The sequence below is a fragment of a genome, unplaced genomic scaffold (assembly GCF_019419815.1).
Source record: "Pyrus x bretschneideri cultivar Hongxiangsu unplaced genomic scaffold, Pyrus_bretschneideri_v1 Contig31, whole genome shotgun sequence".
NCBI lineage: Eukaryota > Viridiplantae > Streptophyta > Magnoliopsida > Rosales > Rosaceae > Pyrus > Pyrus x bretschneideri.
The window spans coordinates 724,418-742,432 of NW_025999624.1; the positions used below are offsets into that span (position 1 = coordinate 724,418).

The window sequence follows — 18,015 nt, forward strand, 5'->3', positions numbered from 1 at the left end:
AGCAATATAGGCAACTCACGATCATGTATAGGAGCTTCTTCCATGTCCAACACTACAAAATCTGCAGGCAAGATTAGTTTATCAACTTGAACCAGAATATCTTCTACTATACCTCTTGGATATTTAACTGATCTGTCTGCAAGTTGTAATGAAATGGTGGTGGCTTTCAAATCTCCCAAACCTAGTTGAAGGTACACTGAATAGGGCATTAAGTTGATGCTAGCACCCAAATCCAGCATTGCCTTCTCTACTTTCTTGTCCCCTATGGTGATGTTGATAGAGAAACTTCCTGGATCCTTGAGCTTTGGTGGAAGTTTTCTTTGCAAAACTGTACTCACATTCTCAGACACCACTACCTTCTCATGTGGGCCATACTTCTTTTTGTAGCTGTTTAACTCCTTGAAGAACTTCCTATATGCTGGCATGTTCCTAATGACATCAAGCAAAGGTAAGTTAACATTCACTTTGCTTAGTATATCAAAAATTTCCTTAAATGACTTATCCTGCTTGCTCTTGGCAAGTCTTCCAGGGAATGGTATTGGTGGAGTGTATGGTTTCTCAGCCTTGTGAAGATTTGGTGCTTCAAGTGAGGAAGTAGCATGGCTTGGTTCCTCGTTTGGTTTCTCATTGCCTCCTTGAGTAACACCTGCATTCACATAATCATATTCATTAGTAACTTCATTGCCAACCCTATTATCAATAACCTTACCACTTCTAAGTGTAGTAATTGCTTTGGCTTGCTCTTGGTTCCTTTGGAGTATCACGGGTTGGCTTGGAAACTTTCCAACTTCTCTTTGGTTCAAAGCATCTGCAATCTGCCCCAATTGTGTTTCCATTTTGGTTAGGGCTGCTGAATGTTGTTGGAGAGTGCTATTTGTGGAATGTTGGAATTGCAAAGTGTTTTGGGCTAACAATTTAACTGTGTCCTCAAGGGTAGGGGCAGGTTTTGGTTGGAAATTTTGGAATTGATTGTTGTTCTTCCATGAAAGGTTGGGATGATCTCTCCAACTTGAGTTATATGTGTTGGAATACACATCATTCCTTGGCCTTTGGTTGTAAGAATTCATGAGATTCACTTGTTCTTGAACATACTCGGGGTAAGCCTCCCTAGATGGACATTGGTGAGTAGGATGGCTTGGTATGTTGCAAATGGCACACACTTCATTAGTTTTTGGCACCATATTGAGCACGGATTCAAGCTTCCTTTCTAGGTTAGCTACCTGCAACAAAAGCTCATGGTTAGAACTTGTTTCATAGACTCCAACTTTCTTACCCCTTAAATCTTTGTGTTGAGCATTAGACCCCAACATCTCATAAATGTTGTATGACTCTTGAGCATTCTTTTTCTTCAATGCTCCACCTGCTGCATTATCAACAGTTGATTGACAATTTTGGGTTAGTCCATCATAGAAAATTTGCATTTGTAAGTGAAAAGGTAACCCATGATGTGGACATTGCAACAAGAGGCCCTTAAAACGCTCCCAACACTCATTGAAAGGTTCACCATCATCTTGTTTGAAGTTGAAGATTTGTCCCCTTAATGTGGCTGTCTTTTGAATGGAAAAGAACTTCTCCAAGAACTTCTTAGCCACGGCATCCCATGTGGTGAGGGAACCTGGTGTTAGAGTCATCAACCAACTCTTGGCCTTATCTTTCAAGGTGTAAGGAAAGACTCTCATCCTCAAGTTTGCTTCACTTACTCCCTGCAAAGGTAAACCACTCACAACATTGTAAAACTCTTTAATATGAGCTAAAGGGTCTTCATTAGGTAAGCCATAAAATGAGGGAAACATATGAAAATGTGAAGATTTGAGATCATAGTTTCTAGCTTCTGTGGGCAGCAAGATGCATGAAGGTGAATTTGGTATGATTGGTTGAGCAAAGTTCTCCAAAGCTCGAAGCTCATCTTGGTTGCCCGCCATCTCCTCTTCTCTTTCCCAATCAAGGTGCTCAGATCCTTTACTTGTTGAATTAGGTGAAATCCTTTCCTCTTCCTCACGGATAAAGGATGAACTTGATGGCACAAAGTTGTCCAAAGTGTGGCCCTTTAACCTTTCAATTCTTTGGCCTAACTCAACAAGTCTATTTGACATATACTACCTGAAACAAAGTAACACAAGTGTGAATGAAAGTCAAGAAGCAAACAACAATGAAAAGAACAAAGATCAACTAGCAAACAACAATGAAATGAACAAGAATAAACTTAAAAACGTTTGAAAAGACTCAAGGGACTCAAAACAGATTCACAAGACTCAAAACAAGCTAAAAACTATCAAAACTGCCTAAAAACACAAACTGGGCAGTTTTGACACTAAACTCAACTTTGGACGAAAATTAGGTTTGGACTTGACTCAAAATGCTTCAAAACACAAGATAAGACAGATTCTAAGCCTAAGACTTAACAAAATATGGGGGGGGGGGGTTTGTATTTGGACGAAATTCAATTACATGGACAGATTATAAAGAAAATAGGTTATAAAGCAAATTGATGTAAACCAATGGATAATGGAATGGCTAAGGGATTCTTTTCCACCCATGAAATATATGCAACTTAACTCAACTTCCAGTTATCAACTCGACAAGTTATGAACCTCGACACTAATCAAAATAGCAAACAAGCAAACAAGCAATTACAAGGGACTGAAATCAGTCCCCGGCAACGGCGCCATTTTTGTTGATGTATATTTCCTTCCTAATGCTAGAATATATTTAGTATAATGGCACAAGCAAGGGTGTCGAATCCACAGGGACTAATTGGACCTATGTAACTACTTGTTTTGCAAGAACTCTAAGAAATGGATCAAACTAATCAAACTAGGCTAATTTGGAAATGAATCAAACTAGTCTAAATAGGCAGATTTGGAAATGAATCAAAATAGTCTAAATAGGCAGATTTGTTGTTGTAACTTGAAAGCATAAGAAAATGAAATAAACACAAATCAATGAATCAACAACTAATATATTGGGATAGTATCAATGGAAATGAAGCTAGGGATTCGATTTCACCATTGCTCAACTAAATCCATGTTTGTTAAGTTAGTTTGTACTCATTCATCTACCTATTTCTTGAGTTTGTTTCACTTGGACATGATCAACCATATGATGTGTGGATTTGATTAAATGTCTCTAATCATGAACCTAATTGTGATGTGCAACTTTGGTTCATAATCTAGAGTATGTAATGCACAAGAAACTTTCATAAAACCAAAGGGAATAACTCGGCAGGATGTTTGCTAAACATTCCCTTCATTCATTCACATATCTACCAAGATTATGCATGATGTGTGTTTTGATCTTGGCTACACAACTTTGTGATTAATTCAAATGATGATCAAACATTAAAATCAACACACTAAGTTACCATTAAATCAGAGAATGAAACAAGAAATAGATGGACAAACTGAGCATTCTAACTTAATTACATGGCAAACTTTGCAAGGTTACATCGAATCCCTAGAGGAAGATTAGTTACACTTCATGTTTACAAAGGTTTAACCTAAAAATAAATAACATGAGTGAACATAAGATTAAGAAGGAGAAACCCTTGAAGCAAAACTGATGTTGAAGTCCTTGAAGAGTTCCTTGGTGTTGCTTCTCCAAATGTGGTGCGGATGAAGGTAGAATGGTTATGTTTGAATGGTTTCTGCCCTTGGGACAGAAATGGACAGAGAATGGAGTGAAATGGGCAGAGAATGGAGGGGAAATGGAGTGGCTATCTGTGTGTATAATGGACTGAATGAAGAAGGAAAAAAATGTGGAACCTCTTATGTGTGAAGTATGCTTAGTTTAATAGGAATGAATCTTGTTGCCAACCTTCAGATTGGATCTTGAATATGTTTAAATCAGATGGCAGTGCATAAGTCAGCTGGAATGATGATTTCTGAGGTAGTGGACGCACGGCCCTTAGGGGAATATGCATGAATGTTCATTGTTTAATTGAGCTACATGTGCACTTGCTGCCACAAGTGAGTGGTAAATCTGCAAAGCTGAAATGACACCCTGGAAAGGGTATCAAAGTGCACGGCATAGACAAGGATGAACTGAAATCACATGGAATGATGGGGTGATCGGATTTCTGGAATAATGGATGCAAGGAATGGACATGATCTGCAGGTATGTGGTATATTTAATCAATATGCATGTGGAGAAAGGTAATGGAATGCATAATCTGACTTGCAATCACATGGGAGTGCACGGCATGGAATGATTGTGTTTGTTGGTGTCAAAATGGCTAAAATGAATTAAGTGATGGAAATGGGATTGTGAGGAATCTGATTTGGTGCTAGAAGTGCATAAAATGATGGGATGATATGGGAACACACGGCCAAGGTTGTGACATGCATGTGAATGCATGTTTTGGTGTTGGAACACACATAGTTGACTTCAATGATTTTGCCTTGTTTAGAATCACCCAATATGGCCGAATTGCATTTCTTAACACTTCACATCTTTTCTGGAATGTTTTTACTTCATTTGCCTTCCCATCGATCCAAATTCACCCTTGGCTGCACACTAACACCAAATAATGTAAAATGCAACTAGTTTAATCCAAAACAATCACAAAGACGCCAAATAAAGAAGATATAAATGCATGCAAAATGTGACTTATCAGTGTTTGGATTGGTAGGGAGGGCACGGCAAGAGTTGGTGTGTATGGATGATTTTCTGAAATGGAAGAGTGTGTGTTTTGTGGCTGCAATGGATGCTTATTTATAGGTGAAAAAGAGGGAATATGACAGCTAGGTTATGATGATGAATGCATGTGCAAAGTTGGTTGAATGATTATGAGTGCATGTGGCTGATTTATGAAGGGAATGCATGTGGATTAAAGTGGAATGACAGCTAGGTTATGATGATGAATGCATGTGCAAGGGGAGTGTTGGGTGATGGGTGCATGTGTTGATGGTTTATGGAGATGCATGTGGATTAAAGGAATGCATGTGCAATGACAGCTAGGTTAAATGATTAAAGGGTGCATGTGGGTTGGAAATGCATGTGGAATGGCTGTTTTATTTGTTGGGAAAGCATGTGAATTAAAGCTAGGGTGAATGATGATGATGGGAGAGCATGTGGGTGCAGCTATGGTGGGAATTTTGGGCAGAAAATATCCTAAGGCTTTATTACTTAGTTTAGGAAAGGATGTAACTCATTTGATTAGGAATCCTCTTCAATTTCGTCCATTCCTTTTGCTCCAAACGTAAGCTATCCATTCCAAGCCCAATTTTGCTCCAAAATGCTCCAAAATGCACCTTTTTGCTTCCTTAGCCATATGAACCTAGAAACACACGAAAATGGCATAAAGGACTAAAATAACTAAAGAAACACAACGTAAATGCACGAGAACAAGCCAATTAAGTCGCATAAATATGCTCCTATCAAATTCCCCCACATTTAGCTTTTGCTAGTCCTCGAGCAAAACAGAAAAACAAAACAAAACGAAACGAACAAAACAAACCAAAGACAATCTTAAACCTTCCAACGTTGCCTCAAGAATTTCCAATGCACATGACATGTTAAAATTCATTATCTCCACAGATTTTGGTTATCTTTACACTTAAGTACATACTTAATCATAGTCACCACATACTAGTTCACAATTAAGCATTTAAAACCATGTTTTGAATGTAGTAACATGCCTTAGAGAATTTGCTCAATTCCTTACAAGATATACACTCAATTTTCACTCAGATTTTCTAACTACACACCCTAATCTAGTTACATGTGAGAAGATTGATGTAAACATGAAAACGAACACTCACATATATGTATCATAAAGAGAGCAATTTCTGGAGTTAACAAGCATGTTTAGGTATGACCTCATGAATGGAATGCTACTACTTAGATGCGAGAACCAGTGACACCATAAGCTCATACCAAGTTCAAACTCCACAAATTGAAACACATAACACTCAAGATAGAAGTTGCGGGTTGTAACGGGGCTAAGGGTAATGGTTTAACAAAGAAAGGTAGAGTAAACAAACGTTCTTAAAGCAATAGTGAGCAAAGTATTGAATTAGGCACTTAGAATTCCCTTTAGAACGCAGAAGTCAACTTTGATTACCCAAGGGAGAATCACACAAAACTTAGGGCCATATTCAACTTTTTGGACCCTTTCTTCAACCATCAACGCTTGTGAGTTCATTCTCACTTATTTTCACTGTTTTTCTTTCTTTTCTTCTTCTTTTTCTCACATTTTTTTTTTTTTTTTTTTTTTTGAATCTCAAAACATACATATAAACTTAAGAACAAACTTTTACTCCCCCACACTCATTTTCTTGCATAATGTAACTCAAAAGGAATTCATTTAAATCATGCTCACTATCTTTTAAGAACAAGGGTGTGGATTGTCCTAAACTAGGCTAGGTGAGGATAATGTGGGTTAACAAAGAATAAAGGCTAAACAAAGCTCAACGGGGGTAAAACTGACAACATATACGAAATATGGGAAGTGAGGCTATTTGGCTATGGTGGCAACTACACAACTTCATCTTGATATATGTTATGCAATTCAATGTCATGCTTTGAATGAAACGGATATAAGTTCTAGCATTTAGTTCTATCATGATACAATTGCATTCTAAGTAGCAACCAAGCAAGGAATAATGAGATCATGCAACAACTTTAGAAAACAAAGAATCACAGATTATAACTCTCCAAAGAAGGTAATGGCTCGAGTCTCACAGGGTTGTAGCGTTTGTTTGAGTTCCTTCCTTCAAGCATGTTACAAAAACGAATTTTTCTTTTATGATTGCATGTGAAGTCATACATTATAACCATAACCAAGCATATACCAAGAGTAAATCAAACTTTTCTCTATGTTTATAACTCTTTTTAACAGTCATGCAATTACAAACGAAATCCTCATCATTGTGTTGGAAGGTACCCTAAGACACAAACACACAAAAACGACTCAAAACACTCTTTTTAGGCTTTTCAAAACATGTTTTTCAAATTTTTATGTGATTTTCGGAGTTATAAAAACAAAACATACTAAAACACTTAAAAACACCTTAAAACAGCAAGGAACAACATTTGAAGTAATGGGTGATACAATCCCACGAATTTGCATTAAATATACTTAGTTACCCCCCCACACTTAAATCAAACATTGTCCTCAATGTTTTAAGCATAGATTCACACAAAACATAAGTAAACACACAAAAAGCACTTAAACATACTAAACATGGCAGAATGTAACTAACAAAGAGAAGAGTTTAGGGACGCAAATCTGGTTATGGAGTGTAAATTCCCTCTTCTCCTTGGTGATTGCATTGAGGCTTTGATCTTTGTGATTCCACAGGCTTACACTTGAACTGGGCTGGAGGATTCTTTTGGTCTCCTCCACTCGTTGATTTTCCTTTGTGCTACTCTTGAACTGGGCAGCAGGATTCTTTTGGTCTTCCCCGAAGGTCTGAGCTTCCTCCTTTTATCTGTTTCTTTGTTCAATCTTTCCAATTCGTATTGAAGAGGGTTAGAGGATAGCTCAGCATATGCAGTTGTTGCTTGTCTCCACATGCTTCAATGTATCATTTTCACTTGCCTTACTTGCTCCCCTTTGCAGAAGTGGTCCCTTCTCTGGAAGTGTATCAACCGTTGAAGATGACTACTCGAGAGCAACGCTAGGTAAGCAACCAGGGAATAGCTTCCAGGCAGTCGGCTCCAGATCGGAAGACTGACTCCAAGTGCCGGCTGATTGCTTCTTTTACTTTGCTATGCGAGTAATAACAAAGACAAAGGAAAAGACAGGGAAAGAGCATGATATGAGATACTTTTGCTTTTGACCTTGATGATATGAGATACCTTTGCTTTTGAAGAAGCGGTGAATGAATCAGCACATGTATTTGTTGTGCTGCTTCCTCCTCGGTCATCTGTACTCCAGGCATCTGGTATCATCTTTGGGGAAGAAGAAAGAATTGAGTGTTTCGAAAGGCTTTGCTGGGAGTGTGCCCTCAAAGGTGAGGAAGAGTTGGGCATTTTCTTTAGGTCTGCCTTGCCATAAAAGATGAAGGTCGACATATATAGGGATTTCCCAATAGCAAGTGGTGGTACTGTTCTTTTACCGTTGTCGACAAACGTTTTGATCCCGCAAATCCGGCTTTTTGAAATAGTGACGACTCTTCGATCTTTGAATGCGCCCCTTCGATTTCTGAACGACGCCTCTTCGATTTCTGAACGAGCGCCACTTTTGACAAAGTTACACGCGTTTTCTGAAAAGCAGAGAAAGCGTCGCCGAACTTTGCGCTTGTCGGCTAAAGATGTGTAGTTGCGATGATGGCCTCCACGTGTCTTCAACTTTGTCAGAGATCTTTTGACAAAGTTGAACGCGTTTTCTGAAAAACCGAGAGAGCGTCGCCGAACTTTACGCAGGAAATTCCGGCTTTTTGAATCGGTGGACGCGTCGCCTTGGCCTTTTATAGAGCTATCGATCACCACCAACATACACACTCTGAAGACTGCCCATCTGTGAAAATCGTCTCCGGCCCTTTGAAATTTAACTCCATCCAGCCCTTCTCTTTGAACACTTTTGAAAAATGGCAAACCCATCGAACCTTAGCTTAGAATTGAGTCTCAGCAGCGATCCGGTTGCGCCCCGTCAAGGTAATGTATGGCGCCCTTCTTTCTTATCTTCTAACGGTCCTCTTTCAGGTGAAGACTCCATGATGACGGATGCAACAACAGCTACGATAGTAGCTCGGAACCTCCTCACTCCCAAAGATAGTCAGCTGCTTTCAGGACGGTCCGATGAGTTGGCCGTTCAAGAGTCCCTAGCTCTCAGTGTTCAGTGCGCAGGCTCTGTGTCCAACATGGGCCAACGCCTGCTTACTCGCTCCCGTCAGGTTGAATCATTGATGGCAGAGGTGGAAAATCTCAAGCAGGAGATCAAACAGCTTAAGCACGAGAATAGAAGTTTGCACGTGCTTGCCAATAATTATTCGACAGGCATGAAGAGGAAGCTTGATGAGATGCAAGAATCTCAAGGTCGAATGCAAAGTGACCGTCAAAGGCTTGCGTCTTTCTTCCAAACGCACCTTTTTCCTGGGTCATCCAGCGTTCCGCCAAGTATTGAGGCCTCGAATGCTCTATCTCCGATGCCTCTTGCTCCGATGCCTTCTGCTCCGATGCCTCCTGCTCCGAGAGTGTTGCCACGTAGTGGGGCTTCACGTACACAACCTTTGTGAAGGCTACATTCTTTTATTTTTCTTTTTTTTTTTTTTATTTTTTTATTATTTCGAATCAAACGGCATGGAATTGATCTTTGAATGGGGGGTGATACTTGAGATGATCCGGTAATGGTTTAAATTCTAAAGTGGGTGCCTGGATCATTAACAACATATTAGTATAAAAGAAAATTGAAATTCGGGGAGGCGGCTTACCTGTGTGCTCCGACAAGAACTCAATGACAAACACCACTCCCTTGAAAGTTTCAGGGATATTGGACTTGGCCAGATTGTATGTGATGGTTATGACTTGTCCAATGCCATCAAATTCAACTTCTTTGGGTTTTGTGGTTTCAAATATGTCATTTTTGATGCCTTCTACATCTTCTCCAGCCACTACCTTCTCTTGAATCATTCTTCTTGGTGTACAAAGTCCTTTGAAGAATTCAACACCATCTAAAACTTGCTGTGTTGCACCAAGAATTGGAATAACATTTTGCACCTTTGGGAAGGCTTCCACGATGTCCTTTTTACTCTCTTCTTGGTTGGGAATCAAAAACCTGCTAGGAAAAGGGACATTGGGTGGAATAACATCAGAATAACATGGAATTGGGACGTCCTTGCTTGTGGTGGGTGGTTTAGAAGGCTTAGAGGGCTGCGGCAAGGGTTGTTCTACCCTTGCCGTGTTCATGTCTTCTTCCTCCTCCTCAATTAGCAGCTCCTCATCCACTTCTAGGCTATGTTTGGACATTTTTAGGTCAGCTCCAACCTCCATAGCACTTCCCAAAGTGATAGCATTATGGATTTCAAAATCTTCCTTCGAGTTTTCAATAGTTGAGTTGGAGAGTTCACTTTGCTCTTGAATTTGTTTCATGAACTCCATAATCTGCCCAATTTGCTCCTCCAAGTTGTCCAACCTTTTGTCTTGATTTTGCCTTGCTTTGTCTTGAGTTTGGATTTCATTGCTTTAGGCAGGTTGTGGTAGCTGCATAGGCGTTGAATAGAACTCCTCATATGGCTGCCAATATTCTCCTTGTTGAGCCTCATTAACTTGATTTTGTGAGCCCTGCACCAAAAAAATTAATTCATTAAGCTTTTGATTATAATCTATTGACGAACTTGAGTTTGGTTGGGCATATTGAATATGAGGTTGTGGTGGGTGCATAGGTTTTGAATAGAACTCCTCATATGCCTGCCAATATCCTTCTTCTTGAACATGTTGAGGTTCCCACCATATAGAGTTTGAATGATCACTCCAATCTGAATTGTAAGTATTGGAAAACACGTTATTCCTTGATTGAAGATCAAATATATCAACGCTTTGCATTTGGGACCTTTCCATGAGCTGTGACAATTGAGAAGCATTATCAAGTGCCATGTTGTGCTTCTCTAGTACTTGAATTCAACAAACAAAACACAAATAAAAAAAACTAAAACTAAAATACATAACAGAAACGAACAATCCAAGGGATTAGCAAATTTGCTAATCCCCGGCAACAGCGCCAAAATTTGATGCGAGAATTATACGCACACAAATTAAACCCTCTTTTTGACAATTATAGTATAGATATAAGTAGGGATCGTTCTTAACCGGGGATTAGGAGGGATTGCAAATCTCTTGGAAACTGACTTATGTTGTTATATTCCTTCCTAATGCTAAAATATGTTTAGTATAATGGCACAAGCAAGGGTGTCGAATCCACAGGGACTAATTGGACCTATACAATTACTTGTTTTGCAAGAACTCTATGAAATGAATAAAACTAATCAAATTAGGCAGATTTGTTGTTATAACTTGAAAGCACCAGAAAATGAAGTAAACACAATTAAATGAATCAACAACTAATAAAATGGGATAGCACCAATGGAGATGAAGCTAGGGATTCGGTTTCACCATTGCTAAACCAAGTCCATGTTTGTTAAGTTAGTTTATACTCAGCCATCTACCTATTTCTTGAGTTTGTTTCACTTAGATATGATCAACCATATGATGTGTGGATTTGATCACATGTTCCTAATCATGAGCCTAGTTGTGATGTGCAACTTTGGTTCCTAATCAAGAAGGTGTTACGCACAAGAAACTTTCATAAAACTAAAGGTAACACTTGGCAGGTTGTTTGCAAAGTATTCCCTTCATCCATTCACATATCTACCAAGAATATGCATGATGTGTGCCCTAATCTTGGCTAAACAACCTGTGGTTAATTCAAATGGTGATCAAACATTAAAATCAACTCACAAAGTCACAATTAAATCAGAGAATGAAACAAGAAATAGATGGACAAACTGAGCATTCTAACTTGACTACATGGCAAACTTTGCAAGGCTACATCGAATCCCTAGAGAGAGATTAGTTACACTTCATGTTTACAAAAGGTTTGACATAAAAATATAAAACATGAGTGAACATAGAATTAATAAGAAGAAACCCTTGAAGCAAAACTGATGTCGAAATCCCTCAAGAGTGGCCTTCGGTGTTGGTTCTCCAAGTGTGATGTAAATGAAGGTAGATCGGCTATGGTTGAATGGTTTCTGCAAATGGGAGAGCAAATGGACAGAGATGGAGCGGCTATGTGTGTGAATAATGGAATGATGGAAGAAGACCAAGAGAAGTGATGTTGCATGGTTTTTATAGAAGGGAAATGCAGCTGCCAACATTAAGAATGGAGCTGGAATGCAAATGTGAGCTGGAAGTGTAAGTGCAAGCACGGCAAGGTGTGTAAACATGCATGTGAATGCATGTTTTGGTGCTGGAATGGGTGGATTTCTGGGATGGTGGATGCACGGCCCCAGGGAATATGCAAGCATGTGGTTTATTTAATTAAGATGCATGTGGATGTCTGCAAGGATCAAGTGGACAACCTGGAATTGGTTGTACAAATCTGGAAAGGATATGAAAGTGCACGGCATGGTTGTGTTTGTTGGTGTAAATATGGCTGAGTGAATTAAGTAATGGAAGTGCATGTTCTTGGTGCAAAAGGGAGCTGGAAAGGTAATGGAATGCACGGCACAAGGTGTGTGGAAGCTGTTTTAGTGCTAGAAGTGCATAAGTGAGCTGGAACCACATGGGACTGCACGGCAAGGTTGTAAACATGCATGTGAATGCATGTTTTGGTGTTGGAACCACCTAATATGACTTCAATGTTTTTGCCTTGTTTAGAATCACCCAATATGGCCGAATTGCACCACTTAACACTTCCACATCTTTTCCTGAAATTCCAGTAGCCAAATGTTTCCTAGATTCTTCATTTGGACTTCAATTTAACTCCCTAGAATCCTCTCCACGTTTGGAATAATGCTCAGCTACCAAAAGGAATGTTTTTACTTCATTCGCCTTCCCATTGATCCAAATTCACACTTGGCTGCACACTAACACCAAATAATGTAAAATGCAACTAGTTTAATCCAAAAACATCACAAAGACGCCAAATAAGGAAGATATAAATGCATGCAAAATGTGACTTATCAAATACCCCCAAACCTGGTTTTTGCTAGTCCTCGAGCAAACTTGAAACTACAACACACAAAACACTATCATCTTACTAAACCACTTTCGCTGGCCAAACGATTGCACTGAGCATGTGCAACAAGCCTTTGAACCCCTAGGTGTCCCTAGTTGGAGGAGTTGTGGCTCCTGAGGGTTTACGGTGATGACACCCACAAACATCTACAAAATCTGCAAACAATTTGGCTAATACATGCTTTAAACAAACTAATAAGAACCAATGAAGATTTTGTCATACATTCAAACTCAAAAGTTTGCCACTTCAAAGAATCGTATCAATTGTAACGTATAAAGATATTTCTCCATGTCCTACAACTTCAAGGTCACCATACCCAAATGCTTGAGATAGAATTCGCCTCAACTCTACTCCTCACAGCTTCCACTCAAGTTCTCACTCAGATCCTAAGGTTTAGTCTCTCCACAACATATATGAGTGAAATTATGTAAAGGGAATCAAAATTCTCACATATGAAATCTGAAATGGAAGCACAGTTTCTGAGTAGATCTCATGAAATGAATCAAATGCTAAGAATATAGATAACACACACACTTACCATCACCCATGAATACATCCTCAACGATCAGTTAGGTCTTTCTCAAGATTGTAATGCAAGGCTTAGGTTATAGGTTACGAAAGAAGTGATATGAAATACTAGAGCTTGGGGCATACCAAAGTGTCCTTGAGGATCATGCTCTTCACTTGCGTTTGTCTTCTTTCTTCTTTGTTTTTGGCGTCCAGGCCCTATGTCTTATAATGAGGCGATTTGGAACTTGTATCCACTTTGATCCTCTTTTTTTAGAAACATCTTCAACATAGGTGCCCTCGGTACACGCCATAATCTTGTTCTAAAGCTCAATTTACCTTTAGTCTTCATCACATTGGTATTCCCCAAACTATAAGGTATGGCTTGTAATGAGCTAGAATGGGTAGAGTATGGTGTGGGTGATGAAAGAATTAAGCTCAAGTGTTTGGTTGCAACAAGGGTGAATGGAGCACACAAATGGGTAGGATTTAAGCCTTTTAATAGTTAAAACATGCATAGCCTAACATCGTCTCATTGAGTTCATTCATGAATGATACTAAACACATGGTATCTGCAAAGCAGAGTAATTCTTAGTATCCAAACAAAATAGAAGTAATGAGATCATTTAAAGTGAAATTGAAAGAAAAAGATAAGAGTAGAAACACTTTAAACCCTCTCAAAGAAGCAATTAGGCTCAAAATAACTCACTAGGGTAGTCTCCATTATTCTTCTTCCAGAATTTGAGTATGGTACCTCTATCATCATAATTCCAAGAGTTACAGCTTTATAAATGACAACAAGATGCAACACTTTTTATAGCAACCCAATCGTTTGTTTTCAAACATAGTCCCCATATACATTCGTATTAGCAAGCAAAAACACACTTAACCAAACAAAAACACAAAAACAAACACCTTCCATCCCACACCCCCAAACCTAACCTAAGCATTGTCCTCGATGCTTAAAATTATATGCAATGCAAGTAGGCAAAGAATATGGAATGGTAACAACATAAACACAACGTAAAGAAAGAACACAAACCACACTAGGTTGCCTCCTAGCAAGCGCTTTATTTAATGTCTAGGCAAGACATGGTAGCTTGTTCACGGTGTTGTAAACTCAAGAAAATCTACAACTTGATACACTTGCTCTTCCTCCACTTTCTCCAAATATGGTTTCAATCGCTGCCCATTGACTTTAAAAGAGGTGCCATTCTTCATGTTCTCTATCTCCACAGCTCCGTGGGGAAATGATTGCAGCACTTTGAATGGTCCCACCCACCTAGACTTCAATTTACCTGGAAAAAGTCTCAAACGTGAGTCATACAAAAGTACTTTCATACCTTGGTGAAACTCCTTCCTTAGGATGGCCTTGTCATGATAGAGCTTAGTCCGTTCCTTGTAGATTTTGGCATTCTCATATGCCTCATTTCTAAGTTCTTCCAACTCATTAAGTTGGAGTTTCCTTGCTACTCCAGCTTCCTTGTAATCAAAGTTGAACTTCTTGATGGCCCAATATGCACAGTGTTCAAGCTCCATTGGTAAATGACAAGCTTTCCCAAACACAAGGCGATAAGGACTCATGCCAATGGGGGTCTTGTATGCTGTTCTATATGCCCATAGTGCATCATTTAACCTCAATGACCAATCCTTCCTTGTAGGGCTCACAGTCTTCATCAAAATGTTCTTGATCTCCCTGTTGCTAATCTCCACTTGTCCTGAGGTTTGAGGATGGTACGGGGTTGCCACTTTGTGGTTGATGTTGTACTTCTTCATTAAGGATTCAAAGGGTTTGTTGCAGAAATGGCTGCCACCATCACTAATAATAGCTCTTGGGGTTCCAAACCTACAAAAAATCACATCTTTAAGAAAATTCAAAACAACCTTATGATCATTAGTTCTTGTAGCAATGGCTTCAACCCATTTGGATACATAATCTACTGCCACTAATATGTATAAGTGGCCAAAAGAGGATGGAAATGGTCCCATGAAATCGATTCCCCAAACATCAAAGAGCTCCACCACCAAAATGTTGTTCAATGGCATCTCATTTCTTCTGCTAATGTTCCCCATTTTCTGGCACCTATCACACTTAGAACAAAAATCAAAAGCATCTTTGAATAAAGTAGGCCAAAAGAAACCAGATTGTAAAACCTTTAGAGATGTCTTTTTGGCACCAAAATGTCCTCCACATGCCAATGTATGGCTGAATGTTAGAATGCTTTGTTGCTCACTCTCTGGGAAACATCTCTTAATGATTTGGTCAGGGCAATATTTAAACAAATATGGTTCGTCCCAAACGTAGTGCTTTACCATGGCAAGGAACTTCTTTCTTTCCTGAAAAGAAAGGTCATTTCTAATTATACCACAAGCAAGATAATTAACAAAATCCGCATACCATGGTTCTTTTTCTTGAATGACAAGGAGTTGTTCATCTGGAAATGATTCATTTAGAGGCAAAGGTTGTCCAACTCCATGGTTTTCATTAAGCCTTGACAAATGGTCAGCCACAACATTATCACTTCCCTTCTTATCTCGAATTTCCAAGTCAAACTCTTGTAGTAAGAGTATCCATCTAATTAAGCGTGGTTTAGCATCCTTTTTTGTCATCAAGTACCTAAGGGCTGCATCATCAGAAAACACAATAACTTTAGATCCCACAAGATATGACCGAAACTTCTCTAAGGCAAAAACAATAGCAAGCAACTCCTTTTCAGTTGTGGAATAGTTAAGTTGAGCATCATGTAGAGTCCGGCTTGCATAGTAGATCACATGTGGAAGCTTGTTCACCCTTTGCCCCAAAACTGCACCAATAGCATAGTCAGAGGCATCACACATTAATTCAAAAGGTAAAGACCAATCTGGTGCCATAATAATAGGGGCCGAGGTTAGTTCATATTTCAAAGCATTGAATGCATCCATACAAGCTTTATCAAAATGAAATACAACATCTTTAGCTAACAGATTGCATAATGGACGAGTGATCATTGAAAAGTTCTTAATGAAACGACGATAAAAACCCGCATGTCCCAAAAAACTTCTTACTCTCTTCACAGTGGTGGGAGCTACCATATTGGTGATGACGTCAATTTTGGCTTTGTCCACCTCAATTCCTTTGCTAGAGATTACATGTCCCAACACAATTCCTTGTTTCACCATAAATTGGCACTTTTCCCAATTGAGAACCAAATTTGTTTCCTGACATCTTTGAAGTACTAAAGAGAGATGGTTAAGACATTCATCAAAAGAGGAACCAAACACTGAGAAGTCATCCATAAATACCTCAATGAATCTTTCTACCATGTCAGAAAAGATTGCCAACATGCATCTTTGGAATGTTGCTGGAGCATTGCAAAGTCCAAAAGGCATTCTCCTATATGCAAATGTGCCAAATGGGCAAGTAAAGGTTGTTTTCTCTTGATCCTCCGGAGCAATTGCAATTTGATTGTAACCTGAGTAACCATCAAGAAAACAATAGTGTGAGTAACCTGCCAATCTCTTAAGCATTTGATCTATGAAAGGCATAGGAAAGTAATCTTTTCTAGTGCTAGAATTCAACTTCCTGTAATCGGTGCAAACACGCCAACTAGCCGTGGGCTTTGTGGGCACAAGCTCATTGTTTTCATTCCTCATCACTGTGATTCCCACCTTCTTAGGTACCACTTGAATAGCACTCACCCATTTGCTATCAGAAATGGGATATATGATCCCCACATCTAACAATTTCAACACCTCATTCCTAACAACTTCCTTCATGTGTGGATTGAGCCTTCTTTGTGGTTCACGGGTTGACTTTGCTCCTTCCTCCAAAAGAATCCTATGCATGCACATGGTAGGGCTGATTCCCTTGATATCTGCAATAGACCAACCAAACGCTGATTTGAACTCTTTTAACACCCTAATTAGTTTATCTTCTTCATTTGGGGTGAGGTCAGAAGCTATGATAACTGGAAGAGTTTCAAATTCAGCTAGATATGCATATTTTAGATGTGGTGGAAGTGGTTTAAGTTCAAGTTTTGGTGCCTTAACAGTAGAAGGAGTTAGATGTGACATTGATGATTCTAAAGGCTCTAAAAGAGGTGAAACATTCAAAGGATACGGTGCCAATGCTTCCAAGGCAGCTACCTCTTCCATGAGTGCATTTCTTCATCAAACTCATCTTGAGATTGACTCAAAACAGTTTGTAATGGTTCATTAGATTGTGCCTGCAAGAACTTAGAGAAAACAAGTGAATCAAGCACATCAATGGCATAACAATCAAGAGATGAAGAAGGATGAGAAAGAGACTCAAACACTTTGAATTGAACTGTCTCTCCTAACACTGTCATAGTGAGGAGTCCATTTTGTACATCAATGATGGTCTTGGCCGTGGCCATAAAAGGTCTCCCAAGCAATATAGGCAACTCTCGGTCATGTATAGGAGCTTCTTCCATGTCCAACACTACAAAATCTGCAGGCAAGATTAGTTTATCAACTTGAACTAGAATATCTTCTACTATACCTCTTGGATATTTCACGGATCTGTCTGCAAGTTGTAATGAAATGATGGTGCCTTTCAAATCTCCCAAACCTAGTTAAAGGTACACGGAACAAGGCATTAAGTTGATGCTAGCACCCAAATCAAGCATTGCCTTCTCTACTTTCTTGTCCCCTATGGTGATGTTGATAGAGAAACTTCCTGGATCCTTGAGCTTTGGTGGAAGTTTTCTTTGCAAAACTGCACTCACATTCTCGGACACCACTACCCTCTCATGTGGTCCATACTTCCTTTTGTAGCTGTTTAACTCCTTGAAGAACTTCCCATATGCCGGCATGTTCCTAATGACATC

At 39.2% G+C, this 18,015-nt stretch overlaps 1 pseudogene; it reads left to right on the forward strand.

The window, feature by feature from the left end:
* The first annotated feature begins 1,437 nt into the window (after positions 1 to 1,437).
* LOC125480080 lies at positions 1,438 to 1,548 on the forward strand (annotated as a pseudogene).
* Positions 1,549 to 18,015: the final 16,467 nt, after the last annotated feature.